Below are 13,333 nucleotides of genomic sequence, written 5' to 3' on the forward strand. Positions count from 1 at the left end.
AGAGGGTTAGTAGCCGTCGTGATCCATATTGCTGAGCGAATCCATGGGAGAGATATGGAATAGAGAGGATGCCGCCATGGGGATAAATCACCTACTGCGGCAATGGAGCCTTAAATGTTGATCTGGGACATCTGTGGAGCACTCCGGTGCTGCGCCATGACTCCTAGACGCTTTGGCAGCTGCTAATTTCTCCGTGGTGTTGCAGCGCTAGCGGAATTTCTCGTTGTACCTCATCACCGCCGCTGGGGCAGCTCTGCACCATGGACTGGCTTCAACTCGCGATATGAGCCGGTAATAGCCCTTCCCTGCTGTTCATAGTACCCCGCACTTCGTCTAGCACGGTTCGGGTTGGGTTCTAGGCGTCGGGATGACCATTGGGACACTGCTCCGACAATGCGCCGCCGTGCGTGTCGTGGTCTCCGTCGTGGGCTACCGGCGGTGTCTGTGGGCGGGACCGTAACCGTTGATCTCGGCGGCAACGGTCAGGATTGGGACCGCGTAAGCGGTTCGCGTTAGGTTGATCTGGGGCGTAGATCATGGATCGGATGGATCTGGGCTGATCTCCGGGGATCGATGATCTCAACCGTTAGTATTAGATCTGGCGGGTGTTGTGCGATCCGTGCGATGCAAAACCTGGGTCGTTGGATATAGATCCAAAGGCCCATATAGCGTACCGATTCGTTACAAGTGAGATAAGATCCTGGTGCTTGATGTGTGATCGGGCGGCCGAGATCGGCGCGTACCCCTTCGCGACACCAGATTTACTAAAGAGTCCCCCAGAAATTATAAAATAAACCCGCGGTCCAGTCTAGGATTTTCTGTGTCTTGGGAATCTTTCCCCGAGACCCCTGTGTTCTCTGTAAATAGTGCGCGCAACCCAGACAGGGAAGAAAAACCTATAAAATCATTTAGAAATTGATTTTTAGTGTAAAAATAAATGCAAGAACTTGTTTAATGTATAGAAAATGCATACCTAGTCCAAATCAACCCATTCCAGTTCCTATAATTTTATAATAATATTGTTTATCACATAGTACCACTGTTTTGACATGAAAGTCACATTAAAATTTATATCCTATTTAATCTTGCATAAAACACATAAAACCTTTATAAATTCATAACTTAAAATATATAACTCCAAATTGATTCATTCCAGTGGAATTAATTTTGTTTAAGTATTGTTTATCACCTAGTACCTTTACCTAACCATGAAACTTGATTTAAAATTATTCACATGAATTACTCTATTCCAGGTACTTGATAACAACATAAAATCATAACTCTTTAACCGTAACTCCGATTTTAGTGGTTCTCGTTCCCATGATCTCGTAGCAACGCGTAGATTATTATTTTGCAGTATGTTCTTATGTTTGGTGTGATGTTAATTTTGTCTATACCATGTATGTTTGTATGGCTACGACTAGCAGTGCGGTTGCGAGTCACCTGAAGTTCATCCTGTCACCTGGATTCTCAAGTGCCAGGCAAGTTGTGCCCTTGATTCACTTTTGTTACCCAATAATGTTCTTTATAATCATTTACCATGCATAGGTTTAATTTTGATGGGACCCAATAGGTCACCCTAGATTGTTTATCTCATTACCTTGTTTACCCCTGAATCACTTGGGTAGTTTGCTATTGCTTTATATGGTTTTGGGATAATCATTTATTATATCCATGTTCCAGTTATTATGTTATTTTATTTTCATGTCAAGATCATTATATTATTGTTAATTGGAACATGGAGCTTAACTTGAGAAACACGTGCCACCACAAGGGAGGAATGGGACCCCTTGGCTAACTAATTAGGAAAGCTAGTGGAAGACTACCTTACCCGAAAGGGGCAAGGGCAGTAGGGGAGTTGCATGCGAGGAGGTTCTCGGGTTGATTTTGCTGCGATGGCGGTCAGACGGGGGATTCTTGCAAGTGCTCTTCCCATAAACTGTAGCGGGTTTTCGGAAGCTAGTGGAACTTTGTAAAGGCCTCGTAGTGGATCCCTAGCCATTCACCTTGGTAGTGTCTAAGGGCCTAGCTAACCCTGGCGACATGGGAAACACGACTTGTGGGTAAAGGGTACAACCTCTGCAGAGTGTAAAACTGGTATACTAGCCGAGCTCACGGTCATGAGCGGCTCAGGACTCTCTGATGATTAAATTATGGAACCTAAACTCAATTTGTTATTTGCATTTGCATGGGATTTGTTATTAATTTTGTTCTATTATTTTACTATGGTTTGGTATTCACTTACACTTAGTAACTGCTAATAAAATTTTGACCAACTTATAAAAGCAATGCTCAGCTTTAACCTCTATTGTTGACCAGCCTTACACTTCATGAACTCCCACCTTTGGCGAGTTTATGTCACATTATTCCCCACAACTTGTTGAGCTATGATCATGTGTGAGCTCACCCTTGCTGTCTCACACCCCCCACACGAGAAGAACAGGTGGCTCAGGAGGAGCCACAAGGCGAGGAGTTTGATCTGATCTAGGTGGCGTTTCTCAGTTGACATTGGCGCCGACGATCCTTAGTTCGTTTTATATTTATTCTTTTATTTTGTAATAAGTCTTCCGCTATGTAATAAATACTCTGATGTTATTGTGACATTTATCTCTATACACTCTGTTATATATATGTTGTCTTTTTGGCGCATGTATGAGATACACCTGGCTTTGTTCCTTAAAGCCGGGTGTGACACATATCGTCGAAAGGTACCTCGAGGGCTTGAAATCTTTGTTCCCCTTTTCTAGATTCGTGACGTGCTTTGCTCAAATGAGTGAATCTGTCCACTAAGCTGTTGCATCTTCTCTAAATTACTTAATGAATGTAGCTTCCAGGATCCTCAACAAAACAAGGATGCAACATGAATCTGGCCACTAAACAAGGAGAGTCGTATTTTTAAATGTTCACAGTTAAGACTAATGTTTAGTTCCTAAAAAGTGTATCTTTCTGTCTCATGTTGTTTTTTCTTGTATATTTTGGGGGGGGGCAAAACATGTATTCATGATGGCATTTTTATTTGGCAGGAGCTAGATGTGATGATGAGAAATCACTTCATATGTCTCAAATGAGCTTGGAGAAGAGATTTGGCTAATCCAGATCTTTTGTTGCCTCCACTCTGATGGAATATGGTGGTGCTCCTCAGTCTACAACTCCAGAATCTATTCTTTCGGTTTGATATTTATTGTTGTTATTGCTCAGTTTTGGTTACACAAGTTTGTGTTCCTGCAGGTTCTGGATCCTGAAGGAGGAAGCGGGTCCTAAGGGAGGAAGCATAGCAATTGGAGCTCGAACTGGAGATGCGTAGAGTTAAGGGAGTAGATGTTGCAACTCTTGTTGCCTACGCTCGAGCTGTAGCCAGATTAGTGGTTAATGCTATGAATTACTTTAACAATAGCGGAATTCTCTTTGAATTCTTGGTCTTGACAAATTTTAGCATGTTTCTATTTTTTGGCAGATGAGGGGGGCAGTTGTCCTTGCTGCTAAGCATGTAGAAACAATGGCCGGGAAGCCATTGTTGTATGGAATAAGTACCCTGTTGGTCATGCCACTGAGGACACTATATGGATTGGGTTGTGTTTTTGGCGCAGGGTGGTTCCTCTATAACATGACCAGCGTATCTCCATCGCTGCAAATTGAGTTTGTAAGTGGTCCGAAACACCTAGGTAGCTACTAGCTATTGAATATTTAGGAGTCAAAGCTTAATGATATTTACTTAATGCTTAATTGCTTATCGAAGTAAGAACCCTATTTCTGTATTGACATGGTGGTGCTCTTTAGGAGAGAAGCCAAGTGTTGGAACTTGCTCTCTTGGGCAAGTTGATCCAACGGGGGAGTGGAAAGGATGCAAACAAGGTTTAACGCGGCATGGCAATTGCTCTGTTAATCTCTCCTCTGAAGGGCACTGTACGGGGGTATTTATAGGTACCTGAGCGTCGAACGTCCCGAGACAAGGACGGTAATGTCCTCGGGTACCCGGATTATCCCCAGAATGTTCCCATAAAGGAGGGTTGCAGACTGTCATTACAGAAAAGCTATTACAGATAAGGCCCGTAACCCGCCTGTCCACGCAGGGCCCGTTGCAGTGGGCCGAATTCCATGTGGGCCTCTGGGCGCGATGAGGGCCGCAGGACAAGCAGACTTCGTCGGGGTCTAGCCTTTGTCTTGCAGTGGAGAGGATGAAGGGCAACCGTGCCAGTCGTCACGCGTTCGTTGATGTAGCGACGCGACGAAGGCTTCGAGCGATGGGTAGTGTCTTCACCTTCGCCCCAACATTTGCCCTCCGAAGGACCAGTTCGACTGAGTCATCTGGCACGGAAGACGTCGCTAGATGGTGGAGACGCTGCCCTCGCTCGAAGTGGTCCCGTGGGGGTTTTTGAGTTGACCGTTGATGGGACGTGGCACTGTTGGACTGTGGGTTTCTCGAAGTATCGCGCCGTGTGTATAAAAAGGGGGCGGCGCGGTGGGCTAACTCTCACCCTTGCGTGCGTTGGAAAACCCTAGTTTTTGAAAACCGCTCGCCCGCTCGCCTGCCCTCCTGGTTCTTTCTACATCAGAGATTTGGCCCGCGTCAAGCAAACCGCACGCCGCCACCGATGGTACGTAGCGATGTTGCCTTCTTCCTCATCTGCTGCAAACATGCCACCGACCGATTTGTCATCCGAAGATACCTTGAGCGATTTGGCGGTGGCGGAGTTATAGCTGGGTCACACAGTGGAGTTCGGCGTTTCGAGGATTTCCTCGGTTCACGTGCAGGATATGCAGTAGTTGGGATATTTTGGGAACGGCGTTGGGCGTGTCTCGGGGGCGGAAGAGGTTCCCGAGCCCGAGGGCGAGTTAGTCGTGTTTGAGGCATTCTCTACCGCCGGCCTTCGCCAACCTGCACATCGTTTCGTGGCGGAGGTCCTGCAGAGATTTGAGGTCCAGGTCCACCAGTTGACACCAAACGCCGTGGTGGCCCTGGCGAAGTATGTCTGGGCGGCGACTTTGTACGGTGGACAGCCTTCCGTAGAGGTCTTCGCCAAGAATTACTGTCTGCATTGGCAAAAAAGAAAGATTGGAAACAAGGTTGCACATTTTGGATCGTGCACCTTCACGCTGAGGACCGGAAAGACTTTGGCGGAAGTCGTGGAGTTAGTTCCCTATGCTCGCAATAAGTGGGGCAATTGGTGGGACTACTGGTTTTATGTTTCGGGAAGCGAAGTCGAAGACCTCCTAGGGCTCCCTGCGGCCGTGATGTGCTCCCATTGTTATGTGGCATTCCCACAATTTGAGGTGGTGGAGGATGATGAGGACGAGGGGGCCCTCAGGTGCGCTGCCCGTATGAGCAGTGGGCGTGATTTGGTTGAAGAGTTCATTGGTTATGGAGTGTGGCCCCTAGCGCATGGCTGGGTGTTGGGCGAAGTATGCCCTCTCCAGATGCCTACTTTGGCCAACAGTTGGTGCGAAGTCTGGCCTTCTCTTTGGATTTGCGCGGCCGAGACCCGGCCGCGTTCGTTCGTGAAGTGGAGGACGGGGCGGTGAGGATTGTGGGGCGGTATGCGCCGAGGACAGAGAGTCTGCGGAGTTGGGATATCCAAGGGTCCAATGTTCGCTTGAATCGGGTTTTTGAATTAAACCGTTTGCCATACGGTGGTTATCCTAGAGATGACGCTGCTGCGGCTGCTGACCGCTGCGGGAAAAAACCAGTGGCCGTGGTTGAAGAAGGCCCTTCACGGGAGGCTGCCCCAGCCATGAAGAAGAGAAAAATAGGTACTGCAGTGGGGGGTTTGGGGGTCTCTGATCATTTTGTTGTGGAGTTGATGGGGACTTGCGTGGCCCTCGGGGGGAGGATGTCTTCGCCTGAGCTCCGGGAGTCTTCGGCGCGAATGCTGAAGGTTACCGAGGGTCGATGGCCAAGGAACGTTCCGATCCCCCGCGCGGCCGGCGAATACATGTTTACGTCTCGTATGGCTCGTGAGTTGAAGATTTTTCCTTATGGATGGAATATTGCTGATGTTGTACCGGCAGTGATGGAGAAGGATCGACAAGATGCGGCGCGGAAGCACCGGGCGGTCACTAGGGTTGGGGACCCTTTCCGCGAGGCAAAGAAGGCGCGGGGAGGCGTGAAGACTGCCGCCCCTGGCAGTGGCAAACCACTATCGGCTGCGAAGCCGGCCGTGCCCGAGCCCAGCAAGTCTTTGGTGGGTGTGAGGGCGGCTGCTTCTGGCGCGGGCAAGCCGCCCTCAGCCAAGCCCGCGAAGGAGCGGAGGCTGCCGTCGCCGGCGCACACTGACGTGGCGGCGGCGCGTGTTACCGATTTTGACATGGATATCTGCATGGGGGATTATCTCGTTGGTAAGTTTTTTTTTTGAATGGGGACTAAGTCTTGAACAAGATCATGGTGCAGGGTCGGATGCGGGGCAGCTGGCTGTTGTCCCGACTCCAGTGGTGTCCACTTCGCCAACGACGGTGGTTGGAACGAAGGGTGCTTCGCAGGACCCGTGGTCCGACTTCTACGCGAGGGCGATTTCGTCGGCCGCGCTGCTAAGGATTTGGCGGGCTCTGTGTCCCAGCAGCTGAGGCATGCGTCGCAGCAGCTGAAGCATGTAAGTCGTGTTAGACTTCGCTAGTTCATTGTTTGTATGTGGTTGCGAATCTCATGGGGTTTTTTTGTGGCAGGCGGCCGCCTTCGCCGACCATGTTGCGTCGGGTGCCTTGACTTCGGAGTTGGCTGCCGAAGTCGAGCATCTCCGGGCGCAGCATACGGATGCTGTTCGGGAGAAGTCGGCTGCGGAAAAAAGAGCCGCAGGCTGATGGAGAGGTTGGCTGCTACGGAGGCCGAGAAGGGGGATCTCTGGCGTTAGCTGGCGGAGGAGAGGAGGGACGTGAACAAGGCCATTGCCGATTGAAAGTCGCTTAGGGGGGGGGGTGAATAGGGCGAATCTGAAATTTACAAAGTTCGAGCACAACTACAAGCCGGGGTTAGCGTTAGAATTAAAATCGAGTCCGAGAGAGAGGGTGAAAAACAAATCGCAAGCAAATAAAGGGTGAGACACAAGGATTTGTTTTACCGAGGTTCGGTTCTTGCAAACCTACTCCCCGTTGAGGTGGTCACAAAGACCGAGTCTCTTTCAACCCTTTCCCTCTCTCAAACGGTCACTTTGACCAAGTGAGCTTCTCTTCTCAATCACACGGGACACAAAGTCCCCGCAAGGACCACCACACAATTGGTGTCTCTTGCCTTGGTTACAATTGAGATGTTCACAAGAAAGAATGAGAAAGAAAAGAAGCAATCCAAGCACAAGAGCTCAAATGAACACAAATGTCACTCTCTCTAGTCACTATTTGATTTGGAGTGATTCCGGACTTGGGAGAGGATTTGATCTCTTTGGTTGTGTCTAGAATTGAATGCTATAGCTCTTGTATGAGGTGTGAATGCTGAAAACTTGGATGCAATAAATGGTGGGGTGGTTGGGGTATTTATAGCCCCAACCACCAAACTAGCCGTTTGGTGGAGGCTGCTGTCGTATGGTGCACCGGATAGTCTGGTGCGCCAGCCACATCACCCGGCCGTTAGGGTTCGACCGTTGGAGCTCTGACTGGTGGGGCCTCTGGGCTGTCCGGTGGTGCACCGGACAAGTACTGTAGACTGTCCGGTGCGCCTTCTGACGCTGCTCTGACTCTGGCGCGCACTGTAGCGCATTGAATGCGGTTGCAGTCGACCGTTGGCGCTGAAGTAGCCGTTGCTCCGCTGGCACACCGGACAGTCCGGTGTGCCACCGGACACTGTCCGGTGCCTCACTGGATAGTCCGGCGAATTATAGCGGAGCGCCCTCTGATTTTCTCGAAGGTGACGAGTTTGGAGGTGATTTCCCTGGTACACCGGACACTGTCCGGTGGTGCACCGGACATGGTCCAGTGGCACACCGGACAGTCCGGTGCGCTAGACCAGGGCACACTTCGGTTGTCTTTTGCTCTCTTTGTTTGAACCCATCTTTGGTCTTTTTATTGGCTTGTTGTAAACCTTTGGCACCTGTAAAACTTATAGACTAGAGCAAACTAGTTAGTCCAAATATTTGTGTTGGGCAATTCAACCACCAAAATCAATTAGGAAAACCGTGTAAGCCTATTTCCCTTTCAATCTCCCCCTTTTTGGTGATTGATGCCAACACAAACCAAAGCAAATATAGAAATGCATAATTGAACTAGTTTGCAGAAATTAAGTGCAAAGATTACTTAGAATTGAACGAATAACCATTATCATAAGATATGCATGGATTGTTTCTTTTTCATTTTCAACATTTTGGACCACGCTTGCACCACATGTTTTGTTTTTGCAAATTCTTTTGTAAATTCTTTTCAAAGTCCTTTTGCAAATAGTCAAAGGTAAATGAATAAGATTTTGAGAAGCATTTTCATGTTGTGGAAATTTTCTCCCCCTGTTTCAAATGCTTTTCCTTTGACAAAACAAAACTCTCCCTTAATGAAATCCTCCTCTTAGTGTTCAAGAGGATTTTAGATATTAATTTTGAAGAGGGTATACCAATTTGAAATTATATCAAAATAAGATATCAATTGAAAAACTTCTTTTTAATACCAAATAAAAGATTACATTTTTGAAATTGGTGGTGGTGCGGTCCTTTTGCTTTGGGCTAATACTCTCTCCCTCTTTGGCATGAATCGCCAAAAACGGATGCTTGAGTGAAATATAAGCCCTTTTAAACTACTCTCTCCCCCTTTGGACGGAAGTAAAGGAGTGAAGATTATACCAAAGTTGGAGAGTTAGTGCGGAGCGTCGGCAAAGGATGAATGATTCGATGGAGCGGAGTGGAAGCCTTGTCTTCGCCAAAGACTCCTTTTCCCTTTCAATCTATGACTTAGCATGAAATGGACTTGAGAGAACACATTAGTCATAGCATAAGAAAGAGATGATCAAAGGTATATATATGAGCTATGTGTGCAAAACATCAATAAAAATTCCTAGAATCAAGAATATTTAGCTCATGCCTAAGTTTGGTAAAAGTTTGTTCATCCAATGGTTTGGTAAAGATATCGGCTAATTGTTCTTTGGTGCTAACATATGCAATCTCGATATCCCCCTTTTGTTGGTGATCCCTTAGAAAATGATACCGAATGGCTATGTGTTTAGTGTGGCTATGCTCAACGGGATTATCCGCCATGCGGATTGCACTCTCATTATCACATAGAAGAGGAACTTTGGTTAATTTGTAACCATAGTCCCTAAGGGTTTGCCTCATCCAAAGCAATTGCGCGCAATAATGGCCTGCGACAATATACTTGGCTTCGGCGGTTGAAAGAGCCACATAATTTTGCTTCTTTGAAGCCCAAGACACCAGAGATCTTCCCAATAACTGGCAAGTCTCTGATGTGCTCTTTCTATTAATTTTGCACCCTGCCCAATCGGCATCGGAATAACCAATTAAATCAAATGTGGCTCCCCTGGGGTACCAAAGACCAAACTTAGGAGTATAAACTAAATATCTCAAGATTCGTTTTACGACCCTAAGGTGAGCTTCCTTAGGATCGGCTTGGAATCTTGCACACATGCTTACGGAAAGCATAATATCCGGTCGTGAAGCACATAAATAGAGTAAGGAACCTATCATCGACCGGTATACCTTTTGATCTACGGATTTACCTCCCATGTCGAGGTCGAGATGCCCATTTGTTCCCATGGGTGTCTTGATGGGCTTGGCGTGCTTCATCCCAAACTTGGTTAGAATGTCTTGAATGTACTTCGTTTGGCTAATGAAGGTGCCCTCTTGGAGTTGCTTCACTTGAAATCCTAAGAAATACTTCAACTCCCCCATCATAGACATCTCGAATTTTTGTGTCATGATCCTACTAAACTCTTCACATGTAGATTCGTTAGTAGACCCAAATATGATATCATCAACATAAATTTGGCATACAAACAAATCATTTGCAAGTGTTTTAGTAAAGAGAGTAGGATCGGCTTTTCCGACTTTGAAGCCATTAGCAATAAGAAAATCTCTTAGGCATTCATACCATGCTCTTGGGGCTTGCTTGAGCCCATAAAGCGCCTTAGAGAGTCTATAAACATGATTAGGATACTCACTGTCTTCAAAGCTGGGAGGTTGCTCAACATAGACCTCTTCCTTGATTGGTCCATTGAGGAAGGCACTTTTCACGTCCATTTGATAAAGCTTGAAGCCATGGTAAGTAGCATAGGCAAGTAATATGCGAATTGATTCAAGCCTAGCTACGGGTGCATAGGTTTCACCAAAATCCAAACCTTCGACTTGTGAATATCCCTTGGCCACAAGTCGGGATTTGTTCCTTGTCACCACACCATGCTCATCTTGTTTATTGCGGAAGACCCACTTGGTTCCTACAACATTTTGGTTAGTCCGTGGAACTAAATGCCATACCTCATTCCTCGTGAAGTTGTTGAGCTCCTCTTGCATCGCCATCACCCAATCCGAATCTTGAAGTGCTTCCTCTATCCTATGTGGCTCAATAGAGGAAACAAAAGAGTAATGCTCACAAAAATGTGCAACACGAGATCTAGTGGTTACCCCCTTATGAATGTCGCCGAGGATGGTGTTCACGGGGTGATCTCGTTGGATTGCTTGGTAGACTCTTGGGTGTGGCGGCCTTGGAACTTGCTCATCCTCCTTGTCTTGATCAATTGCATCTCCCCCTTGATCATTGCCGTCGTCTTGAGGTGGCTCATCTTCTTGATCTTCCTCTTCATCATCTTGAGCCTCATCCTCATCTTGAGTTGGTGGAGATGCTTGTATGGAGGAGGATGGTTGATCTTGTGCTTGAATGGGCTCTTCGGATTCCTTAGGATACACATCCCCAATGGACATGTTCCTTAGCGCGATGTACGGAGCCTCTTCATCATCTAATTCATCAAGATCAACTTGCTCTACTTGAGAGCCGTTGTCTCATCAAACACAATGTCACAAGAAACTTCAACTAGTCCAGTGGACTTGTTAAAGACTCTATATGCCCTTGTGTTTGAATCATATCCTAGTAAAAAGCCTTCTACAGCCTTAGGAGCAAATTTGGACTTTCTACCTCTTTTAACAAGTATAAAACATTTGCTACCAAAGACTCTAAAATATGAAACATTTGGCTTTTTACCGGTGAGGAGTTCGTAAGATGTCTTCTTGAGGATTCGGTGTAGATACAACCGGTTGATAGCGTAGCAAGCGGTATTGACCGCCTCGGCCCAAAACCGATCCAAAGTCTTGTACTCATCAAGCATGGTCTTCGCCATGTCCAATAGAGTTCTATTCTTCCTCTCCACTACACCATTTTGTTGTGGCGTGTAGGGAGAAGAGAACTCATGCTTGATCCCTTCCTCCTCAAGAAATCCTTCTATTTGAGAGTTCTTGAACTCCGTCCCATTGTCGCTTCTAATTTTCTTGATCCTCAAGCCGAACTCATATTGAGCCCGTCTCAAGAATCCCTTCAAAGTTTCTTGGGTTTGAGATTTTTCCTGTAAAAAGAATACCCAAGTGAAGCGAGAATAGTCATTCACAATAACTAGACAGTACTTACTCCCGCCGATGCTTATGTAAGCGATCGGGCCGAATAGGTCCATGTGGAGGAGCTCGAGTGGCCTGTTAGTCGTTAAGATGTTCTTATGTGGATGATGAGCACCAACTTGCTTCCCTGCTTGCCATGCGCTATAGATCCTGTCTTTCTCAAAATGCACATTTGTTAGTTCCAAAATGTGCTCTCCCTTTAGAAGCTTGTGAAGGTTCTTCATTCCAACATGGGCTAGTCGGTGATGACAGAACCAACCCATGTTAGTCTTAGTGATTAAGCAAGTATCGAGTTCAACTCTATTGAAATCAACTAAGTATAGCTGACCCTCTAATACTCCCTTAAAAGCTACTGAATCATCACTTCTTCTAAAGACAGTAACACCTGTATCCGTAAAAAGACAGTTGTAGCCCATTTTACACAATTGAGAAACGGAAAGCAAGTTGTAATCTAAAGAATCTACAAGAAAAACATTGGAAATAGAATGGCCAGGTGATATAGCAATTTTACCCAATCCTTTGACCAAACCTTGATTTCCATCCCCGAATGTGATAGCTCATTGGGGATCTTGGTTTTTCTCATAGGAGGAGAACATCTTTTTCTCCCCTGTCATGTGGTTTGTGCACCCGCTATCGATGATCCAACTTGAGCCCCCGGATGCATAAACCTATAAAACAAATTTAGTTCTTGATTTTAGGTACCCAAACAGTTTTGGGTCCTTTGACATTAGATACAAGAACTTTGGGTACTCAAACACAAGTCTTTGATCCCTTGTGTTTGTCCCCAACATACTTGGCAACTACTTTGCCGGATTTGTTAGTCAAAACATAAGATGCATCAAAAGTTTTAAATGAAATGCTAGGTTCATTTGATGCACTAGGAGTTTTCTTCTTAGGCAATTTAGCACGAGTTGATTGCCTAGAACTAGATGTCTCACCCTTATACATAAAAGCATGATTAGGGCCAGAGTGAGACTTCCTAGAATGAATTCTCCTAATCTTATGCTCGGGATAACCGGTAGGGTACAAAATGTAACCCTCGTTATCCTGAGGCATGGGAGCCTTGCCCTTAACAAAGTTAGATAATCTTTTAGGAGGGGCATTAAGTTTGACATTGTCTCCCCTTTGGAAGCCAATGCCATCCTTGATGCCAGGGCGTCTCCCACTATAAAGCATACTACGAGCAAATTTAAAATTTTCATTATCTAGCTCATGCTCGGCAATTTTAGCATCTAATTTTGCTATATGATCATTTTGTTGTTTAATTAAAGCCATATGATCATGAATAGCATTAATGTCAACATCTCTGTATCTAGTGCAAATAGAAACATGCTCAACGGTAGATGTAGAAGGTTTGCAAGAATTTAATTCAACAATATTAGCATGTAATATGGCATTTTCATCTCTAAGACTGGAAATGGAAGCATTGCAAACATTTAATTCATTAGCCTTAGTAATCAATTTTTCATTTACATTTCTAAGGCTAGCAAGAGAGACATTTAATTTTTCAATCTTAGCAATAGAAATAGCATGATCATTTCTAAGATTGGCATATGCATCATCACATATATTTGAATCAACCTTAGCAATTAATCTAGCATTCTCATTTCTAAGGTTGGCAATCAAATCATGGCAAGTGCTTAGCTCACTAGATAATTTTTCACATTTTTCTACTTCTAGAGCATAAGCATTTTTAACCTTAACATGCTTCTTATTTTCCTTAATTAGGAAGTCCTCTTGGCTATCCAAGAGTTCATCCTTATCATGAATGGTGCTAATCAATTCATTTAACTTCTCTTTTTGTTGCATGTTAA

The sequence above is a fragment of the Zea mays genome, chromosome 7 (assembly GCF_902167145.1).
Source record: "Zea mays cultivar B73 chromosome 7, Zm-B73-REFERENCE-NAM-5.0, whole genome shotgun sequence".
NCBI lineage: Eukaryota > Viridiplantae > Streptophyta > Magnoliopsida > Poales > Poaceae > Zea > Zea mays.